Genomic DNA, 26,111 nt, shown 5'->3' on the forward strand with positions numbered 1-26,111 from the left:
TTGATCTCTTCATTCCTCTTTCAAGGTTCAAAAGAGATCCAAGTTTGAATAGCTTCTCTTCCAAGATAACTACTCAATTGGATGAAGATCGAAAGCTTTCAAGTAAAATCAAGAGGAAAGATAGAAAAAGAATAATGAAAATTAGTATTGATCCATCAAATTACAGCAGAGCTCCCTAACCCAATGAAAGGGGTTTAGTTGTTCATAGCTCTTCAAAATGAAAACAAAGATGGAGAATACATCATAAAACTAGAAATTGCAAAGAAAGTAAAATACAGAGAGTAGTTCTCTTTTTCCCAGCCTCCAGAACTTCTTTCTCAATTCAAAGCTACTCCTATATATACTACTCTTCTCAGCTTCTAGTGTGATTCTTCAAGTTTTGGGCCTTTGGATCTTGAGTTTGAAGCAGTTCCTTTCTTTATTTGGGCTTGGCTTTACTTGCAGAGAGAAAGTGCGAAGTGGGCGGAGACTTTAGTTCAGGACGTTAGGGGTGTTAATATTTAGTGAGAATATAAGTTCGAGAACGTTAGTGACACTTAACATTGTCACTAACGTTCCAATGCACCCCTTTGCCTCACGTAAAAACCCACGTTAACTAGGTTAACATGGCTTTTAACGTTGCCTTGTGAACCTTCGAGAACGTTAGTGACACTCAACATTATCACTAACATTCCAGTGTGCCCCTTCTTGCTTCACGTTAAAGCCCACGTTAACCAGGTTAACGTGGCTTCTAACGTGGCCCTTGCCATCCTTCGAGAATGTTAGTGACATTCAACATTGTCACTAACGTTCCTATGTACCCCTAGGTCTTACGTTAGAGTCCATGTTAACTAGGTTAACGTGGCTTCTAACGTGGCCATCCTTAGCCATCCCAACGTTAGTGACAATGTTGAGTGTCACTAACGTTGGCTCATCCTTCATTCCTCATCGTTAGCTTCCACGTTAACCAAGTTAACGTGGAAGTTAACGTGACTCTTGGGGGTTGTGTGGTTGCTTCAACGTTAGTGACAATGTTGAGTGTCACTAACGTTGTCGACAACTCTTCATCTCTTACGTTAGTTCCCACGTTAACCAAGTTAACGTGGGAGTTAACGTGGTACTTTGCATCATAGGCCAACGTTAGTGACAATGTTGAGTGTCACTAACGTTGGCTTCTCTTCCCCCCTTAACGTTAGAGGCCACGTTAACTAGGTTAACGTGGCTTCTAACGTGGCCACTTATGAGTAATTGCCAACGTTAGTGACAATGTTAAGTGTCACTAATGTTGGCTCAACTTCTCTTCTCCACGTTAGAGTTCACGTTAACTTAGTTAACGTGACTCTCTAACGTGGGCATTGATGGCTTTTTGAGAGTGTTATTGGCAATTACTTTTCTCATTAACCTTGCAAGTTACCTCCCTTTTTCTTGCTTCCTTTTGGTCCTGAAATCAAGCAATAAAGTGCATCAAAGCTCTAGTCCAAGTCATGAGTAATGCAACATAATCTGTGTCACTAAACTTATGCAAAATCCTCATGAAATTATGTAAAATGCACAATGTATGCTTGAATCAAGGCATAGGTGAATATCTACCCAAAACTAGCTTATTTCCTAAAGAAATGCATGAAACTAACCTAAAAACAGTAAAGAAAAGGTCAGTGAAACTGGCCAAGATGCCTTGGCATCACAACACCAAACTTATGGCTTGCTTGTCCCTAAGCAAGTACTGGAACAAGAGAATGATGAATGGAATGTCTAGAGGAATGAGTCATTCTTGTGGAAGTCATGTTACTGATTTTATGGTGGTTTCATGCATAGCAACTTAGGTTCATTCCATTACTAGCTTTCAGACCTTTATCATGTCCTAAAACACCCACTTTGTTTATATCCCATGAGACTTTTATTCATTGATCCTTTTATTGTTATTTCAAGGGTTGTTTGTGTTATTTAGGCTAAGTGCTCTGTAAGGGGGCAACTCTTTAAGATAAGCTTTCAGCCAACACTCCCGAACCAGTTGGTTCAAGGTGCTAGGTGTTGAGACACCCCTAAGGACTTACTCCCTCAAGCCTATCCCCCATACATACACACCACAGGCATATAGTTTGTTTATTTTCTTTTCTTGAGACCTTGGTGTCCAGCACCTCTTTGGGTTACTAAATGCTCTGTAGTGAAGGTTACTCTTGATAATGGACTTTCAGCTGATAATCCCGAGTTAGTTAACCCAAGTTACCAGGTGATAAGGCACCCCTAAGAGCTTATTCATCCAAGTAGATCCCTCACACAGGAGCACCACAGACACTTGCCTCAAGATTAAAACCATTGATGCTTAGCCTTATTGCTTACTCTTTTTCTTTTGTTTTTCACTTCCATTGTTCTTTCCCTTTTTTCTTCTTAGGATCTTGTTATTAACTTAGTCTCATGAGTGTATCCAAAACAAAGTATTCAGGCCATATAATTGTCATCCCAGCCTTGTGGTTGAACCAACTTAGCTAACTTATGACTACCCCAAAGATTCATGAATGCACTTCCACAATATGAACTCTGCTCTGGTCTTTTAAAAAAAACATAATCATTCTCTTCTTCAATTTGATTTAAAATGGACAAGCTTACAAGTAAATAAGGGAATGCTGCATTGACATTTAAACCAGAAATCATGGACCTATTCAGAAGGAAAACTTAAAAGACAGAATTTTAAAAAGTTTAAACATAACATGGAAGCAGGTTCTATTTCATACAAGATCTTCCTTATTTTAAGACATAGAGAAAGATGGAACAAAGAAGGAACTCCACCACCTTTTTTGTTTGGTTGTCCAATCTATCCCTTTTCATGCTTCTTTTCCTCTCCTATAAAGATTTAAAATAAAGCAATTAATATCATAAAAAAATTGAAACTCTACGGCTAGAATAAAATGAAAGAAAGGATTTGATTGTTCATTTATGAATTCCAACTAACTAACTAACTATTGGTGGGTCCTTATATGCATTTTGGTGGCACTATGGGGTGACACCAAACTTAGTTTGAAGCAATGTGATGAAATGTTTTGTTCAAAGCTCCCAAGACTAGCATGCATCTTGGCTTGCTTTGAACACCAAACTTGTTCTTCACTATATACTGCATGATAAAGATTTCACCAAATGTTTGTCAAGTTTGGGTTGAAATTCATAAACATTGATTTATTCATTATTTTAAAAACATATAAAACATGGGTTGCCTCCCATGAAGCGCTTCTTTCGCGTCACTAGCTTGACGTTTTCCCTTCATCAGGATGGTTGGTAGTGCTTAAAGTCCTCCCCTCTTGCTGTGGACTTGTATCCATTGGTTGGATCAATGATCTCCACATGTTCCAGGGAAAGAACTCTGTTGATAGTGAAGACCTTAGGTAACTGAGATGGTACAGTAGGGAGATTAGGGGGAATATCTGGGAAGTAAGCTGAGACAACTCTATCCCCTGGAGAGAAATCTTCCGTAGGGATCTTCTTGTTCCTCCATCTCCTTGGTACCTTCTTCTTTGTTTCTTTTGAGGTTGCCTTCCCCTTGGTGACCTCTTTTCTCCAAGGAGTTGTGATGTTGTCTTTGCCTGCCTCTAGAGGTTTGGGTTCCTCCAACTTTTCTTTGAGCTGTGGCAATTGCTGTTTTCCTTGTTTATCAATTGAGGGGGTTTCAGAATGAACTGGCTGTGCTTCAGTGCTTGTCTCCTCCTTCAGTGTTTCCTTATCGTTTGAGCTTAGTTCCTTGTCCTCTTGATCTGTTTCTTGTGAGAGTTTGAAGACATTGAAGCTGAGTCGTTCATCATGGATTCTCAATATTAGCTCCCCTTTCTCTACATCGATAAGTGCTCTGGCCATAGCTAGGAATGGTCTTCCCAATATGATTGGGTGAGTGTGACTCTCTTCCAAGTCCAGAATGACAAAGTCTGTTGGGAGAAAGTACTTCCCAACCTTTAGCAACACATTTTCCACCACTCCTATTGCTTGCTTTTGAGTTTTGTCAGCCAGTCTGATGATTACATCTGTGGGCATTATCTCATTAATCTGCAGCCTCTTCACCAGGGATAAAGGCAGTAAGTTGATGCTGGCCCCCAAATCACATAGTGCTCTATCGAACATAGTTTCACCTATGGCACAAGGGATGTGAAAACTCCCTGGGTCTCTTCTTTTCGTAGGCAGCTCAGGTTGAATAAGGGCACTACATTCCTTGTTCATCACTATAGTCTGGCCTCCTTTGAGTGAGCTTTTCCTGGGAAGAAGTTCCTTCATATACTTGATGAATGCAGGCATTTGTTGAATTGCCTTGATGAATGGTATATTTACATGCAGAGATGCAAACAAGTCTAGGAACCTTGAGTATATTCTCTTTTCCACAGCACCATTGAGCAGTTGAGGGAAGGGAGCATAGAGCTTCAGCAACTCTTGTTGTGAGATTTCTGGTTCTTTGTGCTCTCTATCCTCCTCCTTTGTTGAGTTGTCTTCAGGTTGTTTGCATATTTTACCTTGCTTGTCTTCAATCTCTTGATCACTTGTAGTGACCATTTTACAATCTTCCCATCTTACTTTCTTTGCTTCTCCCTTGGGGTTTTTCTCCGTGTCACTTGGGAAGCTATCAGTAGGTTTGGGAATCTTCTCAGCTAAATACCCCACCTGGAATTCCAGCTTCCTAATGGTCTCTCCCTGGTTCTTAATATTGGCTCGCACCTCCTCTTTGAACACCTTATTTTCTTGAATCTCTTGGCATATTCCTTCAAGTAAGGCTTCAATCTTAGAGAGCTTGTCATCAATTGATGAGTGATTCGGAGCAGATGTGCTGTTTTGGTTTTGATAAGTGTGTGAAGAAGTGTTGTTGTGGGGGTGTTGAGATGTCCTCTGGGTGAATTGTTGGTGAGCTGCATTGTTGTTGGAGTTGTAACATCTCTGGTCTTGGTTTTGATCTTGCTCACTTCTCCACCCAAAGTTTGGGTGGTTTCTCCATCCAGGGTTGTAAGTCTTGGAGTATGGATCATAGTTTTTCCTTGGTGAATTCCCAATGTAGTTAGCTTGTTCCTGACTCCCCTCTGATTTTTCATTCACTCCTTCTTGGATTGTTGATGAAGATGAGATTGCTGCTACTTGGTTCCTCTCCATCTTCTTGGTGAGGTCAGCCAGCTGCTGGATAATGAGTTTGTTTTGGGCCAACAGAGCATCTACATTGTTTAGCTCCATCATTCCGCTTGTGTTCCCTCTTTCGGAAGCATAGAAGTAGTCATTTTCTGCTACTGTTTCAATAACATCTATGGCTTCCTCAATGGTTTTCTTCTTGTTCCAGGATCCTCCAGATGAATGGTCAACGGCCTTCTTTGACTCATAAGAGAGACCTTCATAGAAAATGTGCAGCTGGACCCATTCATTGAACATGTCAGGTGGACACCTCCTTGTCAAGTCCTTGAACCTCTCCCATGCTTCATACAGAGTCTCACCATCTTGTTGCCTAAAAGTTTGAACCTCAGCTCTCAGCCTATTGATTCGTTGAGGAGGGTAGAATCTTGCTAAGAATTTGTTCACCACATCCTCCCAAGTTGTCAAGCTCTCCCTTGGGAAAGATTCCAGCCACTTGGCTGCTTTGTCCCTGGGTGAGAAAGGAAATAGGAGCAGTCTATAGGCGTCAGGATGGACACCATTAGATTTCACTGTGTCACATATTCTCAGGAAGATGGTCAAATGTTGATTGGGGTCTTCTTGAACACCTCCTCCAAATGAACAGTTGTTCTGAACAAGGTGATGTGCGGAAAACGATCCGACACAAAACTCACCGGCAAGTGCACCGGGTCGCATCAAGTAATAATAACTCACGGGAGTGAGGTCGATCCCACAGGGATTGAAGGATTGAGCAATTTTAGTTTAGTGGTTGATTTAGTCAAGCGAATCAAGATTTGGTTGAGTGATTTGTGATTTGCAGAATTTAAATTGCATGGAAAATAAAGGGAATGGGTAATTGGCATGAAATTAAAGAGAACAGGAAATAAAGTGCTGAATCTTAAAGAGCAAGAAATTAAATGGCAGAAACTTAGAACGCAAGAAATGTAAATTGCAGAATCTTAAAGTGCAAGAAATGTAAATGGCTTAAATTGTAAAGGGAATTGGGAGTTGGATTTGCAGAAATTAAATAAGGAAAAGTAAAATTCAACAAACAGAAGAGTAAAAGATGGCTTGGATTGAACCGGATCTAAAACGGAAATGTAAATGAACATGAAAAGCATTAAACAGAGAAAGTAAAATGATAATTCAGATCTCAGGACCCAAGAGACTAGATAACCAAGTCTAGATCTCAATGCCTTCCTAGATCCAATCAAGAACACTTGCAAAGGAAATGTAAATTGCAGAGAAAGTAGATGAAGAAGCAATTAACAGAAAAGGAAATTCAATTAAGCAGAAAATTAAACAAGATCTCAAGGTGAGATTGAAACGGAATTTCTTCAATTCTCCACCCAAGATCCGAAGCAAGAAAAATAAAGAGTGCTGGACAAGAACAAGGAAGAAGAGAGATCAATTCTCCTCCCAAATTCTCTTGAACTAAAACAACAATGCTAAATGTAAAGTTGAGCTCTCTACTAAGTGCACTCAATCCAAACCGAAAAGAAAGTTCTCAAAAACTCTCTATGAAAACTAAAGGAAAAGTTCCCTCAAAACTTAAATCCTATGCTATTTATACACTTTCTTCAAATGGTCTTCAAGCCTTCAATTGGGCCTTTGCTCTTGATGGAATTGGGTTGATAGAGGCCTTGGTTGATTGCTCTTGGAGTTTGGAGAAGAACCGAAGTGAACCGGGTTTGGAATCATGTAAGCTTGAGTAAAAGTTTGAGTAAAAGTTTGAGGCAAACTTTTACTCAAACTTTTCATATCAGCCACCCCATCCTTGCTGCTACCAACGTTTGAGCCAAAGTTTGGGGTCAAACTTTTGCTCAAACGTTGGCTCCCCCTTGCACACTCATGGCGCCAACGTTTGCCAAAAAGTTTGAGGCAAACGTTGGCGCAAACTTTTGCTCTCCAGGGTGTTGATTTGTGATGCCAAAAGTTTGCCAAAAAGTTTGAGGCAAACTTTTGCTCAAGCTTTTTGCCCAAAAGTTTGCATAAAAGTTTGAGGCAAACTTTTGGTCAAGCTTTTTGCTCCCTGGTTCGTTTTCACTTATTCCAAAAGTTTGAGCTAAAGTTTGAGGCAAACTTTTGCTCAAACTTTTTGTCCTCTCTTCCTCCTAGCCATTCCTTCTTGCTTCAACCTTTCTCCAAGCTTTCTTCACCTATCATTAATAAACCAAACACATTAAAGCTATCCTCAAAATCATGAGATATTCATTCTTTCATAATATGTGACAATTATAGCATAAAACCTCATGAAATTGCATTAATTCATCTATGATTGATTAAATCAAAGGAAGCATGAAAATCTACCCAATTGGCTTGCTTGTGGCTCAAGAAAGTGCATAATTCAATTGAAAACAAAAGAAAAAGGCTAGTGAAACTAGGCTAAGATGACTTGTCATCACAACACCAAACTTAAAGCTTGCTTGTCCCCAAGCAAGAAATGAATTATGCTCAAAGGTCCTTTCAATTAAGACGGATTGAAGAATAATTTGTAAGGTCCTGTGAGTGAAGTGATTAAATGACAGTGGGGTGAACTCTAAATCATGTGCTCATGTAAGGGCCTCAGTGCTTACTAGTCCCTACATCTTGGAAGTCTTAGGTCTTAGGATTTTCATCCAAATGGTATCATGGAGGTCTCTTTATATGTAATCACCTTGAAGCAGCTTATAGTTTCCTTGCTTTGGCCTTGACTCTAAGTGTCATATCTCAAAGCGGCTTTTTAGATAAGCTTTCAATCAATACTCCTAAACCAGTTGGTTTTAAGGTATTAGGTGTTAAAGCACCCCTAAGGATTTACTTGCTCAAGCCTCTTTCTTTGACACAATTCGACCACAAGCATTTACTAGGATAACAACTCTTTGAGTTTTTTTTTTTGTTTCTTCTTTCTTTTCTGCCTAGTAATTGATGCTCAAAGCCTTGGGCCATGTTCTTTTTGTTTTTGTATTTTCTTTATTTTCTTTTGTTTTGTTTGCTGCTTCTTGGATCAATAAATTTTTGAGAATCTCCACAATACTTCTTTGAACTTCATGTCCTGCCTATGAGCTCCCATGCAAGTTTTCATAAGCATGCAACCTCAATACATTATCATACAACTAGAACCGCCACTTCTCCTAATCTTTTGCTTGCCTCAAAATTGTTTAATTCCTCAATCCTTCTTTTCAAAGAACTTTCATGTGATGCATTTTTTTAAGTATTGAGTGCAAACAAGTGTGAAAAGTGTAGTGTTGTGAATAATCAAGCATCTTAATTATTGAATTACAGAAAAACTATATTATGCAAACAAGCAGGGGTATTATATCACTTTCAATCGTAGCAGTATTTGATTTAAAACAATCACTGAACAATACAACCTTTTGGAATCTGCTTGCTGTCCTCCTCCTCATCATCCTCATTGCTGGTTTTAGCATTCCTCTTTCATTTCTTTGGGTGATGATGCTTAATCCTTCCAAAAGCTTGTATGACACTCTACAATGATATTGAAAGTTGCTTGTTCCCAAAGCACTTGAAAAATGGTTAGCATGCATGATTTATTTGTGGGCTTTTGAACTTACTTTGGTGTGGAAACACCAAACTTAGTACCTTGCCAATGGTCCTTGTGCATCAGATTAACCATGTGTAAAACTCTTTTTCTTTTTTTTTTTCAAAATTGACAAAACTGGAAACTTAGGAAACGGCAGCACAGTTGACTAGTTTATCTAAATGCTTGAAGCTAGCATTATGCAAAAAGTGAGAATGTGTTTTATGATGGGATTTTGGTGGAACACCAAACTTAGAATCCTTCATTCTTCCTTATATTGTTTTGGTGTGCAACACCAAACTTAGCTTCTTGCAATATAGATAAAACTAATTAACCTTTTTATTAAAATAGCTATGAAAAGAAAACTACCTCAGGTTGGGTTGCCTCCCAACAAGCGCTCTTTTATTGTCACTAGCTTGACATCCTTCATTCTGTGCTCATGGAAGTTGAGGCTTCTGTTGCCTTAGGCTTCCTCCTCTCACTATGGGCTTCCTTCCCTCTGTTTCTCTTTCCATAGCCTTCTCACTTTCCTTCATGACTTCATTCCCTTTCAACCCAGCATCCTTTTCATGGCTCTTTAGGTTCAGAGTTCCCTTCTTCTCACCCAATTCAGCAAGGTTTTGAACCAGTTGTTCCATCTGCCTTTCGAGCCTTCTGAGTGAGGCCTCTTGGTTCTTGCTTATCATCTCTTGATGTTTCTTTATTTCTTCCTGCTCTATTGTTATCATTTCTTGAATTTTCATGGACCTCTCCATCATCATTTCTAGAATATAGAGTCTTTGAAAGGTTGGAAGTGGTTGTGGCTGTGTCAATTGTGGTGGTAGATGAAAGTCATTTCGGGTGAGTGTTGAGGTAGGACGGGATTGGAAGTGTGTTTTGTACTGGTTTCTGAAGTTGGGATTCTCGCAGTTGAAGTCCCTTGGTTTTTGGTTTTGGTTCTCAAGCCCCCTCCAGTTGGATTGAGTTTTCCATGGTGGATTGTATACATCCTTCTGACCCTTCTGTTGGAACGTGCTTGAGTGACTGCTTGGAGATTGTAAGTGTCCATAGCCTTGTTGCTCATGGTTAATGACCCCAAAACTTTGTTCAGCTTGATTACCCCCATATGAGTTTTGAGTCAGGCTATATGTATGTACTACAGCATGTCTCAGCTCAGTGATTTTTTTGGCCATCATGTCTAGTTGTTGTAGAGTCTGATGATGCATCTGCTTGTTTTGGCTCATGACTGCACGAGCATCTTCAATTTCTTTCTCTTGTGTGAATGGGTGCACTTCTGCCTCTGGTTTAACAATTCTCTGTGATGGGTTCAACTTGACTAGAAGTTCACTCATCAGTTCTTCCCATCCGATAATGCTTCCTTGTGGAAAAGCTTCAAACCATTGAGCAACATCATTCATGGCGATGGATAGTTGCTTCGAGCTATGGGTTACATTATCATCTAAAGTGGAGATATTACTCTCATGATTTCTAGAATTTGTTGAATTCCCCTCCATGATCTGCACAGTCACAAACAATTCAAGTGATGATAGAATATATTCAGGCTCAGAATGTGATTCAGAAGGTTAGCTGGCACAAATTATCAAACAGTTGATGGACTTGGAAAATTAGTGGCAGAAATTGCCTCTCTTGTGTAAGCAAGAGCATTGCATAAAGCCAGAAATTTCCAGGGAAACTTCACTTTGTTGCTAAAGTGAAGTTTCAGTTATCTCAGGCAGAAATTCAAATAGTTAGTGGGTTAATTGAAAGTTAAAGAACAGAAAAGGAAAAGTGCTTGATCTAGATCTCCACTTCACTTAATCATTGTCAATCTAATCAATCCCCGGCAACGGCGCCAAAAACTTGATGTGCGGAAAACGATCCGACACAAAACTCACCGGCAAGTGCATCGGGTCGCATCAAGTAATAATAACTCACGGGAGTGAGGTCGATCCCACAGGGATTGAAGGATTGAGCAATTTTAGTTTAGTGGTTGATTTAGTCAAGCGAATCAAGATTTGGTTGAGTGATTTGTGATTTGCAGAATTTAAATTGCATGGAAAATTAAGGGAATGGGTAATTGGCATGAAATTAAAGAGAACAGGAAATAAAGTGCTGAATCTTAAAGAGCAAGAAATTAAATGGCAGAAAATTAGACCGCAAGAAATGTAAATTACAGAATCTTAAAGTGCAAGAAATGTAAATGGCTTAAATTGTAAAGGGAATTGGGAGTTGGATTTGCAGAAATTAAACAAGGAAAAGTAAAATTCAACAAACAGAAGAGTAAAAGATGGCTTGGATTGAACCGGATCTAAAACGGAAATGTAAATGAACATGAAAAGCGTTAAACAGAGAAAGTAAAATGATAATTCAGATCTCAGGACCCAAGAGACTAGATAACCAAGTCTAGATCTCAATGCCTTCCTAGATCCAATCAAGAACACTTGCAAAGGAAATGTAAATTGCAGAGAAAGTAGATGAAGAAGCAATTAACAGAAAAGGAAATTCAATTAAGCAAAAAATTAAACAAGATCTCAAGGTGAGATTGAAACAGAATTTCTTCAATTCTCCACCCAAGAAATTAAGCAAAAAATTAAACACTTGCAAAGAATGAATTTGCTCAAACTTTTTGTCCTCTCTTCCTCCTAGCCATTCCTTCTTGCTTCAACCTTTCTCCAAGCTTTCTTCACCTATCATTAATAAACCAAACACATCAAAGCTATGCTCAAAATCATGAGATATTCATTCTTTCATAATATGTGACAATTATAACATAAAACCTCATGAAATTGCATTAATTCATCTATGGTTGATTAAATCAAAGGAAGCATGAAAATCTACCCAATTGGCTTGCTTGTGGCTCAAGAAAGTGCATAATTCAATTGAAAACAAAAGAAAAAGGCTAGTGAAACTAGGCTAAGATGACTTGTCATCACAAGGGTGATGAGCTGTGGTTTAAGTTCAAAGTTGTTGGCATGTATTGTTGGCTTTTGGATGCTACTTCCACAATCGCCTGGGTTTGGATTAATGTAAGAACCCAAAACTCTTCTATCCTCCCCAGCATGATTTGCTCCACCTCCTCTGCCATGGTTGTGAGTCTCTTCTTCATGATGATTTTCCATGTTTTCTTCCATGTTTGGTTCAAAGTATTCCTCAAAGTGTTCCTCCTCTTCTTCAGCACCAACTACACGTTTTTCTTTTGCCTCCCTCCTTAGTCTAAGGAAGGTTCTCTCAGGTTCAGAATCAAAGGAAGTTGAAGCCCCGCTTCTTCTCCCTGTCATACAACCAACAAGTACAAGCAAGGAAAATAGGTGCATACAGTATTTGTGTCAGAATTGTTGTTAGTTGTGGGTGATGCAATATATCAAACAGTTAGTGGGTTAGCAAACAGAATTGAAAATAACAAAGAAAAACAAAAGAGTAGAGGGTAAAGGGAAGAAGTTTAACTAAAACAAAAAGTAAATCACTCAAACAGAAAAATAAAATTCACAAAATAAAATGCTCAATCTAGTGATCTTCCAATTTAATCATTGTTGATGCACAATCAATCCCCGGCAACGGCGCCATAAACTTGATGCACAGAAAACTTGTCTCTCAACAAATCTCCCTTCGGCAAGTGTACCGAAGTTGTCGTCAAGTAAAAACTCACAATAGAGTGAGGTCGAATCCCACAGGGATTGATTGATCAAGCAACTTTAATTAGAAGAATGTTCTAGTTGAGCGAATCTAGAATTTGGGTTGAGAGTTGTAGAAAATAAAATGGCGGGAATGTAAATAACAGAAAAGTAAATGCTAGAATTAAAGAGCTGGAAGTAAATGACTGAGAATAAAATGCAGAATTGTAAATGGGAATGGGGGATTTGCTCATAAAAGTAAATAGCAGAAATTAAAGAGAATGGGTAAGATCAGAGATGGGGAGTTCATTGGGCTTAGGAGATGTTGCAATTCTCCAGATCAAGTTTATTTTCATCTCTTCCTCAATCAATGCACTCATTGATCTCCTTGGCAATCTCAAGTGATTGAATTACAATTTCTTGCAATTCAATCTCTCAAATCTTGATCAATAGCTAATTCCTTGGTCAATTGCTCATGAGAAGAGATGAAGTATGGTCACTGATTATACCACATGCATTTCCCAAATCAAGTGTTGAGAGGGTTATAGTCACATACCCATCCAAACCCAATTTGGTCCAGTATGAGAAAGCATTTCTAGCTTGATCTCTTCATTCCTCTTTCAAAGTTCAAAAGAGATCCAAGTTTGAATAGCTTCTCTTCCAAGATAACTACTCAATTGGATGAAGATCGAAAGCTTTCAAGTAAAATCAAGAGGAAAGATAGAAGAAGAATAATGAAAATTAGTATTGATCCATCAAATTACAGCAGAGCTCCCTAACCCAATGAAAGGGGTTTAGTTGTTCATAGCTCTTGAAAATGAAAACAAAGATAGAGAATACATCATAAAACTAGAAATTGCAAAGGAAAGTAAATACAGAGAGTAGTTCTCTTTTTCCCAGCCTTACAGAACTCCATCTCAATTCAAAGCTACTCCGATATATACTACTCTTCTCAGCTTCTAGTGTGATTTTTCAAGTTTTGGGCCTTTGGATCTTGAGTTTGAAGCAGTTCCTTTCTTTATTTGGGCTTGGCTTTACTTGCAGAGAGAAAGTGCGAAGTGGGCGGAGACTTTAGTTCAGGATGTTAGGGGTGTTAATATTTAGTGAGAATATAATTTCGAGAACGTTAGTGACACTTAACATTGTCACTAACGTTCCAATGCACCCCTTTGCCTCACGTAAAAACCCACGTTAACTTGGTTAACATTGTCACTAACGTTGGCTCAACTTCTCTTCTCCACGTTAGAGTTCACGTTAACTTAGTTAACGTGACTCTCTAACGTGGGCATTGATGGCTTTTTGAGAGTGTTATTGGCAATCACTTTTCTCATTAACCTTGCAAGTTACCTCCCTTTTTCTTGCTTCCTTTTGGTCCTGAAATCAAGCAATAAAGTGCATCAAAGCTCTAGTCCAAGACATGAGTAATGCAACATAATCTTTGTCAGTAAACTTATGCAAAATCCTCATGAAATTATGTAAAATGCACAATGTATGCTTGAATCAAGGCATAGGTGAATATCTACCCAAAACTAGCTTATTTCCTAAAGAAATGCATGAAACTAACCTAAAAACAGTAAAGAAAAGGTCCGTGAAACTGGCCAAGATGCCTTGGCATCAGGTAGGAAGCTAGCGTTGAATGCCAGTTTTGGGCCTTCTAGTCAGCTTTTCATAGTTGTTGAGAACACTCCATTTGGACTTCTGTAGCTCCAGAAAAGCTCTTCCTAGTGCAAGGAGGTCAGATTCGGACAGCATCTGTAGTGCTTTCTCTATCTCTGAATCAGACTTTTGCTCCAGCTCCTCAATTTCAGCCAGAAATTTCCTGAAATTGTACAAAAACACACAAATCTCATAGTAGAATCCAAAAATGTGAATTTAACACTAAAACCTATGAAAACTTAATAAAAACTAAACAAAATATACTAAAAAATATATAAAAATGATGGTAAAAAGTGTATAAAATATCCGCTCATCACAATCCCAAACTTAAACTGTTGCTTGTCCCCAAGCAACTAAAAATACAGTAGGATAGAAAAGAGAGTTAAGAGACAATAAATTTCTAAGTTTCCAATGAAGCTCAATTACAATTAGATGAGCGGGACTTAGTAGCTTTTTGCTTCTGAATAGTTTTGGCATCTCACTGTCCATTGAAACTCAGAAGTGTTGGCATCTTTAGGCACTTAGAATCCAGATGATATTATTGACTCTCCTAGTTCAGTTCTTTTTTATTCTTGAACACAGCTTTTAGAGTCTTGGCCGTGACCTTAAGCACTTTGTTTTCCAGTACTACCACCGGATACATAAATGCCACAGACACTTTAACTGGGTGAACCTTTTCAGATTGTGATTCAGCTTTGCTAGAATCCCCAGATAGAGGTGTCCAGTGTTCTCAAGCACACTCTTTTTGCTTTGGATCACGACTTTAACCGCTTAGTCTCAAGCTTTTTACTTGACACCTTCACGCCACAAGCACATGGTTAGGGACAGCTTGGTTGAGCCGCTTAGGTCAGGATTTTATTTCATTAGGCCCTCCTATCCATTAATCCTCAAAGCCTTGGATCCTTTTTCCCTTGCCTTTTGGTTTAAAGGGTTACTGGCTTTTTCAATCTGCCCTCCTTTTCCTGCATTTTTGGGCAGTAATGGATTTTTTTCTTTATTTAATTTTTTTTGCCATTTTTTTCTTTCTTTTTCGCATGCATAATAATTTTTTTTCTTTTGCAACATGCTTTTTCTTTTTCTTTTTGCTGCTTTTTCTTGCTTCAAGAATCAATTTTTTGGGATTTTTCAGTTTATCAATAATATTTTTTCTTTTTTTTTTTATTCTTTCAAGAGCCAACATTCTAAAATTTTAACTTCAAATATGCATTATTTATTCATATATTTAGAAAACAAAAGCAATGCCACCACATCAACATAATTAAACTATTCTTATTTTAAATTTGAAATTCATGTATCTCTCAATTCTTTTCAAATAAAATTTTCTTTTTAAGCAAGGTGAGAGATATATGGAACATTTTACAACTTTAAGATATCAATGAAAATGATCGTGCAACAAGAGAATAGACAAAACATAACAGAAAACAGAAAAATAATAAAAGGGAAAGAAGGTAAAAGAGATCGAGTCCACCTTTAATGGTGGCGGCTAGTGCTCCTCCTTGAGGATCTAATGTGATGCTTGACCTCTTCAATGTCACTCCTTTGCCTTTGTTATTCTTTTCTCATAGCCGTTTGATCTTCTCTAATGGCTCTTTGGTCTTCCCTTATTTCATTAAGGGTGATGGAGTGCTCTTGATGCTCCACACTCAATTGATCCATGTTAGTGCTTAGTTCTCCAAGAGAAGTCTGCCATTGATTCCAATAGCTTTGAGGAGGAAAATACATCCCTTGAGGTATCTCAGGGATCTCATGCTGAGGCAGCTTGATGAGGCACAGAAGTTGGTGAATTAAAAATTATTAAAATAGTTACATTGCAAGTATAGTTCTTAACTCACTGAAAATCTGCCTATCAATTTAGAAATATGTCACAGAGAGTTTAAATTAAAAATTACTGGGAATTTAAGTCCCAGGTCGTCTCCCAACAAGTTGCAGAAAAGTGTGCTATTTTATTAATCAGATGTTCCAAAAAGTTGAGTTAAGTAGGTGGAAAATTAAATTGAGAAAATTCAAATAATATGAATAAAAGCCTTGTCTGGGAGTTGATTAGTTGGAATCTCTATTATTAATGGGATGATTTCAAGATTAATTTATAATTAATGGTTGTTCTGTTTAGTTATCCTTTACTAGGTAAAGGAAAGTCAAACAAGTTGGAATGCTAGATCTGTTCACGAGTTGCAACCCACTTAGTTCAAAGGGATTGGTGTTAGTGATTAGATAACAATCCAACAGTTAACCCAATTACAAATTTTCTTTCAATCCTTCCAACTCAAGAGTTCCTTTCAATCAACTCCCCATCAAGTGAGGGAACTACTCACTCATTGTAAATAATAAATCCATAACACATGAAAGGGAATTAAAAGAAGACATGATTATTGGAATGGAAAATAAATTAAAATTGAAGAAATAATCCTTGTGTTAAATAATCATGAAAGTATTCAAATGACAAAATTGAACAAAGCAAAGAACATGGAAGAATAAAACCAAGTTAAGAGAACGAACTAGAATGACGAAGTCTTGATGAGGAAATAACTCTTCTCAATATTCCAATGCTAAGACCAATTGAAAATTAAAATTCTAAAACCTAGAGAGCAAAACCTAGAGGAGGAGTAAAACTGGATATAAAACTCAAAACTGTGTAGAATGAATGTTGTGTTTTGTTTCTGCATATTCTCTGGCTCTAGTCTGCTGTTCCGGGCCAAAAACTGGGTCGAAATAAGGTCCAAAATCGCCGCCAGTGAATTCTGCAGATTATGCAGATCGCACATGTCACGCGATCGCGTCATCCATGCGGATGCGTCATTCACGCTTTTCCTTGCCACGCGTTCACGTCATCCACGCTACCGCGTCGCTTGAGCTTTTCCAATCCGCACGGCCGCGTGAGCCATGCGGCCGCGTCACTGCGATTTGCTCTCCTTCGCGCGGTCGCGTGAGCCATGCGACCGCGTCACTTCTCGCTGGTTACCTCCTCAAATTCTTGTGTTCCTTCCATTTTTGCTAGCTTCCTTTCCAATCTCCAACTCATTCATGCCTTATAAAGTCTGAAACATTCAACACACAGATCACGGCATCGAATGGAATAAAGGAGAATTAAAAATACATAATTAAAGTCTCTAGGAAGCATTTTTCAAACATGTTATAAACTCAGGAAGGAATTATAATTTCATGCTAATTTAATGAATAATGGGTAAGGATCATGATAAAACCACACAATTAAACAAAATATAAACCATAAAATAGTGGTTTATCAATCTCCCCACACTTAAACATTAGCATGTCCTCATGCTTAATTGAAGGAGATAAGGAAATAAGTATGAACATGTAGAAACTCATGAAATGCAATGTAAGCCTATATATATATATATATATATATATATATATATATATATTTATATATATATATATATATATATATATATAAATAAATAAATGCAACTATATGATTCTTGCCCACTTGATCAAAAGTAAATAAGCTCTTCAAAACAATTACAAATCAAATTCCACTAATTCTATCATTATACAATAAAACAGATAAAAGTGCAAGAAGATAGCTCATGAAAGCAGGGAACATGAAAATTCAAGCATTGAACCCTCACTGATAATGTATGTACGCTCTAATCTCTAGTGTATAGGGTAATCACTCTATCCTTCTCTAATCATACTTTCTAACTTTTGTTCTTCTCCTAACCAATCAACAACAGTTAATATACCAATGCAAACATCATGAGGTATTTTCAAGGTTGTAATGGGGCTAAGGTACAGGTAGGGGTATACATTTGGTCGAGTGAGCTAATAAATTGAATCTTTAATTAACCCAAGCTTCAACCCAACCTATATATTTTTATTGTAATCTTAAAGTTCATACCTAGCTACCCAGAATTCCCTTTTTCTATCCATACTCATGTATCAACTTTATATTTGATTCTATCATATGTGCATTGATCTTTGAATTCTAAATTTAACATTGGGGTAATTTTGTCCCCTTATTTATTTATATATATATAATTTTTTTTACATTAAAATAAATATAGCTTATCAATGCACATAGATTTTTAATTCTTATAGTTTCACATGAGTAGGTATCCAAATTCCCATTAAATTCTCATGACACATTCCCTTAACAACTTTTGTTCCCACAATTTCCCATACTTAACTAGCACACACAATTCTATCTTAAGCTAACCAAAGATTCAATTTGGGATATACAATTGTTTTTCAGCTTAAGGTTGGTAATGTGGTAAAATATAGAACAAATGGGATTTAAAGGCTCAAAGTGGTTAACAAAGGTAATTGAAAAGGGTAGGCTTAATTTGGATAAGTGAGTTTAAACAAATAATGGCCTCAATCATGTGCAAGCATGCAAATATAATAAATATTGGACATATAAGATAAAACAAAATATAGATTACAATCATAGAGAAGTAAACACACAAGAATGAAATAATTATGGTTAAATAATGTAACCATACATAAAGGCTCAAATCTTTCACAGGTTGTGTGTTCTTTAGCTCAAATATCATGTTCCAAATACAATTGAAGCAAATTTATCATAAAATTTTGAAAAATTAGTGAAATTTTGTTCCAAAGATAGAGTCTTAAAAGAAACTTATTGTCTTTTCAATCAAGTAGAACATGCATGCAACTATCCTAACCTATGCAATTTATTCTATTCTATAAAAGAAAGAAAATCTAACTAAAATATCCTAATTATTGGTGCTAAGGAAAAGAAATTACCTCCGGAAGTCAGGTACTGACCGACCTCCCCACACTTAAGGCTTTGCACCGTCCTCGGTGCCGTCTGTCAGGAACAGGGATGGGCTGGTGGTAGTATCTCCATAGTCGGGACCATTATGGCTCCCTGTGCTGGTAAAAGAAGTGGAGTCCGGGGTATCCGAGTCCCTAAGGTGTCCCTTGAGTAGCTCCTTGAGGTGTTTGAATCGGCGCTCGTTACGGTGCTCTCTCATCTTTGCTTTCTGTTCTTGCCGATCTAGCCTGTCAATTATCTGCTGGAGCAATTCATCAGTTGTAGGTGCTTGTGGTGTTGAAGAAGGATTATCTTCAACTGGAGTAGTAGGAAGGCTTGTAGTGGCTGCTGGGAGTTTGAGGTATTTCCCGTTAGGGACATACTAATCATTCCGTGGAAGCACGGCTTTGGTGTCCCCAGCTTTGTAGGAGACTCCAGCTGCTGAGACAAGATCTAAGACCAAGGCAGGGAAAGATAAGTTGCCCGCAATTTGTACGTGTCCCATAGCATTCCGGATATGTCTTGAGAGATGCAGAGGTTGGTCTGTAAGGATGCACCATAGTAAAACAGCCATGTCCGCAGTGAAGGAGGACTCATGAGTGCTCGGAAAGACATAATGGGACATGATCTGTGCCCAGACGCGAGCCTCCAAGGTAAGTACTGAAGCCAAGATTCCCTTAGGGCGGGTACGGTGGTATCCGTAGATCCAACAGCTGCCAGGTAATGCGATAACTCTGAGAACGGAGTCCTAGTCAAATTAGTACTTCTGGCGCTTAAGTGCGGCTTCTTGGAAGGCGTCCATTCCTTCTGGAATAGGGGGGAGACTTAGAGCTTGCTGAATGGCCTCTTCTGTGATTGGGACTTGTTTCTGCTGGACATAAACAGACTGTAGGGTTGGCATGTAGAAGTTAGAGTAGAACTCAACTACCCAAGAAAGATTGACCTGCCTTGGCTGTCTCCGTAGGAAACCCCATTGTCTTCGTTCAATTTGCGGCTCAACAAAGGTAGCAATATTGGACGGGAGGATAAGAAGGTATTCATTGTTATAGTTTCTTTCTGACAGGATAGGGAACATCTGCTCACAGTAGCGATTGGGAAATTGCGCAGTGTCCTTTGCTGGAAAGGCTTTCTCCTTCTCATCAACCTTTATTATCCTCTTAACTCTTTTTGTTGAGGGCTTGACTGCGGTTGAAGAAGGCTCTGCCACTAATGCTCTTTTAGTTCCTCTTCTTGCTGGTGGTTTGGAAGTAGCTTTCTCTTTTCTTTTCTTGGTGGTCATCTTGAAAGAAGGGAAGAGAAAGTAAATTAAATTCAAAGAGATATACAGCAAGGAAGGAAATGGAAAAGAGGGTGATGAATGCACATTAAGATATACTTGACATTATCACATGCTCGCGAGTACATGAGAAAGGCCAATAATGGAAAATAGCTAGTGCATATAAAGACAAGTGACTGCAAGGTGTTTATTGGCATGCCGGCAAAGGGCATGAGTAGCATGGACCAAGCAATACTTTGTAATAAACCATCACGTTTATATTGACAATTAAATTCAATTAATACAATAGTAAAGGAAAGTTGTGAAAAGCAATCATTGAATAGTATAACAACATAGAGAAGTGCATAATGCCATTTGAGCTTTTTCACAAACACATAGCATGCATGGTGAATAAGGTATAGAAAATATGAAGGTGAACATGCAAGCAATCCCTTAAATAGAATAAAAAATAATTATCAAACAATTTGCAACAATCCACAAGCATATAATGAGGGATAGTGACTCAAAAAAAAATTTCTAACACCATGTAAAAAGGAAAAGAAAAAGAAAGAAAATATGAATAATGAAAAGAAAAAGAAAAGAAAAGAAAATACATATAAAATAATAAGAATTATGGAAAAAGAAAGAGGGAGGAAGAAAGTAAAACCTTGTTAATGGAGGTGAGAGAGATAGAGAGTGAAAGGTGAGATAGAAGGGGGAAGGGAGAAGGAAGAAATAAGGAGGGAAAAGGAAAATTAGGATTTGGAGGAGAGAAAGATAAGATATGTGGCAATTTTAGGTTGAGCTATGCGGCGCATGCGACGCGGCTGCGTGGGGCACGCGTTCGCGTGGATGCGCTTCAAGTATGGTGACGTGATCGCGTCGGTCACGTGGTCGCGTGACCCATGTTATGCTTCTGGCGCGAGTGCAGCCTCGCACCATCACAACTCTTTGTTCAAATTAATTTATTTGCCAAAATTGGGACGGCGCGATCGCGTGGGTCACGCGATCGCGTGAGTGTGCGCCAGAAAATGGATGACGCGGCCGCGTCGGCGACGCGGTCGCGTGATAAGGATTGTGCTTCCAGCACCAATCCAGCATCACTCTCGCACAATATTTCATTGTGCACCATTTTACGGCGAAAACTCAGGGCACGCGGCCGCGTGGGACACACGGCCGCGTGGGAGGCCATGATTCCCATGCGACGCGAATGCGTCAGCGACGCGGTCGCATGGGTTGATTTGTGCCATTGGCACGCCTCCAGCCACGCTCCAGCGTGACTCTCTGCTCATCTTTATTTTTCTTTACTCTCCCTGTGACGCGGACGCGTCGCTGATGCGATCGCGTCGCGTAGCAAAAAATTTTTTTTTTTGAAAATAAAAACATGTAAATGCAGATGCATGAAAGTACTAAGAAAGAGAAGAGTTATTGAATAGGAAAAACTAAAAATAAAGAAAAGAGCGATCATACCATGGTGGGTTGTCTCCCACCTAGCACTTTGCTTTAACGTCCGTAAGTTGGACGCTCCACTAGCTCAATCTTCTGCTATGTGGGGATCTTCCAAGAGGCTCCTTGTTTCTCTACATCTTCTCGCCATGGTATAGCTTCAGGCGTTGTCCATTAACCTTAATGAGTTCAGAGCTTGAGGGATGGCTTAGGTGATAAACTCCGTACAGTTCGGCCTTCTCTACTCTATATGGACCTTCCCATCTTGATCTCAACTTACCTGGCATGAGCCTTAGTCGAGATTTGTAAAGGAGGACTAAATCCCCAGGTTGGAACTCTTTCTTCTTGATGTTTTGGTCATGTACAGCCTTCATCTTTTCCTTGTATATTTTGGAGTTTTCATAAGCTTCTAGGCGAAGGCTCTCCAGTTCCTGCAGTTGCAACTTCCTTTCAGCTCCGGCTTTCTCAATTCCCATGTTGCACTCCTTAACTACCCAAAAAGCTCTGTGTTCTACTTCAACTGGGAGATGAAAAGCTTTTCCATAAACCAAGCGGAAATGACTCATCCCAATGGGTGTCTTGTATGCTGTTCTATATGCCCAGAGTGCATCTTGTAGCCTGGTGCTCCAGTCTTTTCTATGAGGCTTTACTATCTTTTGCAAGATACGCTTAATTTCTCTGTTTGACACCTCGGCTTGCTCATTAGTTTGGGGATGGTAAGCTATTGCAATTTTATGAATTATCCCATACTTCTTCATTAATCCTGTTAGTCTCCTGTTACAAAAATGGGTGCCTTGATCGCTCACGATTGCTCGTGGTGATCCGAAGCGACATATAATATGGTTTCTCACAAAGGAAACAACAGTGTTAGCATCATCAGTGCGGGTAGGAATTGCTTCCACCCATTTGGAAACATAATCCACAGCTAACAATATATAAAAATATCCATTAGAATTTGGAAATCGGCCCATGAAGTCAATGCCCCAAACATAAAAAATTTCACAGAAAAGCATAATTTGTTGAGGCATCTCATCCCTCCTGGATATATTACCAAATTTCTGGCATGGGGGACAAGATTTACAAAATTCAGCAGCGTCTCTAAAAAGAGTAGGCCACCAGAATCCACAGTCTAAGATCTTTCTAGCTGTTCTTTGAGGACCAAAATGTCCTCCACTCTCAGATGAGTGACAGGCCTCTAAAATGGACTGGAATTCTGATTGAGGCACACAACGTCTAATTACTTGATCAGCGCCACATCTCCATAAATATGGGTCATCCCATATATAATATTTAGACTCGCTTTTCAGCTTGTCTCTTTGATGCTTAGAAAAATTTGGAGGAAATGTGCGGCTAACTAAATAATTAGTAACAGGTGCATACCAAGGGACTACCTCAGATACTGCTTGCAGGTTATCAAAAGGAAAATTATCATCTATAGGAGTAGAATCATCCTTAATATGCTCAAGGCGACTCAAGTGGTCTGCCACTAAATTCTGAGTACCACTCCTATCCTTTATTTCTAAATCAAATTCTTGTAACAGCAGTATCCAACGTATGAGTCTTGGTTTGGATTCCTTTTTAGCTAATAGATACTTTAAAGTTGCATGGTCCGAATACACTACTACTCTAGTACCAAGTAAATAAGCTCGGAATTTATCCAGAGCAAAAACAATAGCAAGAAGCTCTTTCTCAGTAGTAGTATAGTTGGACTGGGCAGTGTCTAAAGTCTTAGACGCATAAGCAATAACGAAAGGATCCTTACCTTCATGCTGAGTCAGCGCTGCTCCTACTGCATGGTTGGAAGCATCGCACATGATTTCAAACGGCTGGCTTCAGTCTGGTCCTCTCACAATTGGAGCTTGAGTCAGAGCAGTCTTCAGCTTATCAAACGCTTGTTTGCAATCCTCACTGAACTCGAACTCAATATCCTTCTGCAGTAATCTGGATAAGGGAAGTGCGACCTTACTAAAGTCCTTAATAAATCTCCTGTAAAAACCTTCATGGCCAAGGAACGAACGGACTTCCCTCACAGAAGAGGGGTAAGGTAAACTAGAAATAACATTCACCTTTGCTGGGTCTACAGAAATGCCATTATTAGATACCACATGTCCTAATACAATCCCTTGTTTTACCATAAAGTGACATTTTTCGAAATTTAATACAAGGTTTGTATTAACACATCTATCTAATACTCTAGATAATCCATCTAAGCAAAGGCTAAAAGAATCACCATAAATGCTAAAATCGTCCATAAAAAGTTCCATACAGTCCTCAATAAGATCAGAGAAAAGACTTATCATGCACCTTTGGATAGTAGCTGGTGCATTGCACAAGCCAAAGGGCATTCTCTTGTAAGCATAAGTCCCAAAAGGACATGTAAAAGTAGTCTTTTCCTGATCCTCAGGAGCTATATAAATCTGGAAATAACCTATGTAACCATCTAAAAAGCAATAATGTGATTTACCTGACAGGCGATCCAGCATTTGATCAATGAATGGAAGTGGGTAGTGATCCTTACGGGTAGCTTGGTTGAGACGCCTGTAATCAATGCAGACTCTCCAAGCATTCTGAACTCTAGTTGCTATGAGCTCTCCATGCTCATTCTTCACTGTAGTGACTCCAGACTTCTTGGGCACCACTTGTACTGGGCTTACCCATTCACTGTCTAAAATGGGATATATGATACTCGCTTCCAATAGTCTGGTCACTTCCTTTTTGACAACTTCCAAGATGGTGGGATTCAATCTTCTTTGGGGTTGACGGACAGGTCTTGCTCCCTCTTCTAAAAATATTCTGTGCTCACATACTTGAGGGTTGATGCCTACTATGTCTGCCAAGCTCTACCCAATTGCCTTCTTATGCTTCCTCAGCACATCAAGTAACTGCTCTTCTTGTTGAGAAGTGGTGTACGAAATTGTGATCACATTAATGTAGTACTCTTTGTTATTGTATGGAATCATTATTATGGCTCTTTACTATGTGTGGACACAACTCCGTTCAACTAACCAGCAAGTGTACTGGGTCGTCCAAGTAATAAACCTTACGTGAGTAAGGGTCGATCCCACAGAGATTGTTGGCTTGAAGCAAGCTATGGTCACCTTGTAAATCTCAGTCAGGCGGATTTAAACATGATACTTTATTAGATTAAAATAAACAATAAAAAGGGATAGAGATACTTATGTAGATTCATTGGCAGGAATTTCAGATAAGCAAATGGAGATGCTTTTCGTTCCTCTGAACCTCTGCTTTCCTGCTATCTTCATCCAATCAGTCTTACTCCTTTCCATGGCTGGCTTTATGTGATACATCACCACTGTCAATGGCTACTTTCGGTCATCTCACGGGAAAATGATCCAATGCCCTGTCACGGCACGGCTAATCGTCTGGAGGCATCACCCTTGTCAATGGCTTCATCTTATCCTCTCAGTGAATAATATGCTCACGCACCCTGTCACGGCACGGCTATTCATCTGTCGGTTCTCGATCATGCTGGAATAGGATTTACTATCCTTTTGCGTCTGTCACTAACGCCCTGCAATCGCGAGTTAGGAGCTCGTCACAGTCATTCAATCATTGAATCCTACTCGGAATACCACAGACAAGGTTTAGACTTTTCGGATTCTCTTGAATGCCGCCATCATTCTAGCTTACGCCACGAAGATTCTGGTTAGGAGATCTAAGAGATACTCATTCTAGCTTAATTCATGTAGAACAGAAGTGTTTGTCAGGCACGCGTTCATAAGGGAGAAGGATGATGAGCGTCACACATAATCATCACCTTCATCACGTTCTTGGGTGCGAATGGATATTTTAGAAGAGAAATAAGAAGAATTGAATAGAAAACAGTAGTACTTTGCATTAATCTTTGAGGAACAGCAGAGCTCCACACCTTAATCTATGGAGTGTAGAAACTCTACCGTTGAAAATACATAAGTGAAGGTCCAGGCATGGCCGAGATGGCCAGCCCCCTAAAACGTGATCAAAGGATCATAAGGTAATCCAAAGATGCCTAATACAATAGTAAGAGGTCCTATTTATAATAAACTAGTCACTAGGGTTTACATGAGTAAGTAATTGATGCATAAATCCACTTCCGGGGCCCACTTGGTGTGTGTTTGGGCTGAGCTTAAGTGTAGCACGTGCAGAGGCCATTTGTGGAGTTGAACGCCAGTTTCTGTGCCAGTTTGGGCGTTCAACACTGGTTTTGGATCCTTTTCTGGCGCTGGATGCCAGATTTGGGCAGAAGGCTGGCGTTGAACGCCAGTTTACGTCGTCAATTCTTGGCCAAAGTATGGACTATTATATATTGCTGGAAAGCCCTGGATGTATACTTTCTAACGCAATTGGAAGCGCGCCATTTCGAGTTCTGTAGCTCCAGAAAATCCACTTTGAGTGCAGGGAGGTCAGAATCCAACAGCATCAGCAGTCCTTCTTCAACCTCTTAATCAGATTTCTGCTCAAGTCCCTCAATTTCAGCCAGAATATACCTGAAATCACAGAAAAACACACAAACTCATAGTAAAGTCCAGAAATGTGAATTTAACATAAAAACTAATGAAAACATCCCTAAAAGTAACTAGATCCTACTAAAAACATACTAAAAACAATGTCAAAAAGCGTATAAATTATCCGCTCATCACAACACCAAACTTAAATTGTTGCTTGTCCCCAAGCAACTGAAAATCAAATAGGATAAAAAGAAGAGAATATACTATAAATTCCAAACTATCAATGAAACAGAGCTTCAATCATATGAGCGGGACTTATAGCTTTTTGCCTCTTGAATAGTTTTGGCATCTCACTTTATCCATTGAGGTTCAG

At 39.0% G+C, this 26,111-nt stretch overlaps 1 non-coding gene across 1 annotated transcript; it reads left to right on the forward strand.

The window, feature by feature from the left end:
- Positions 1-5,362: 5,362 nt before the first annotated feature.
- On the forward strand, positions 5,363-5,466 carry LOC148564148 (small nucleolar RNA R71). Its single transcript, XR_015885609.1, has one exon. It is a non-coding gene; the product is annotated as a small nucleolar RNA R71 (small nucleolar RNA).
- The last annotated feature ends 20,645 nt before the right edge of the window (positions 5,467-26,111 follow it).

Source organism: Arachis ipaensis, chromosome B5 (genome assembly GCF_059453495.1).
Source record: "Arachis ipaensis isolate K30076 ecotype BB chromosome B5, ASM5945349v1, whole genome shotgun sequence".
NCBI lineage: Eukaryota > Viridiplantae > Streptophyta > Magnoliopsida > Fabales > Fabaceae > Arachis > Arachis ipaensis.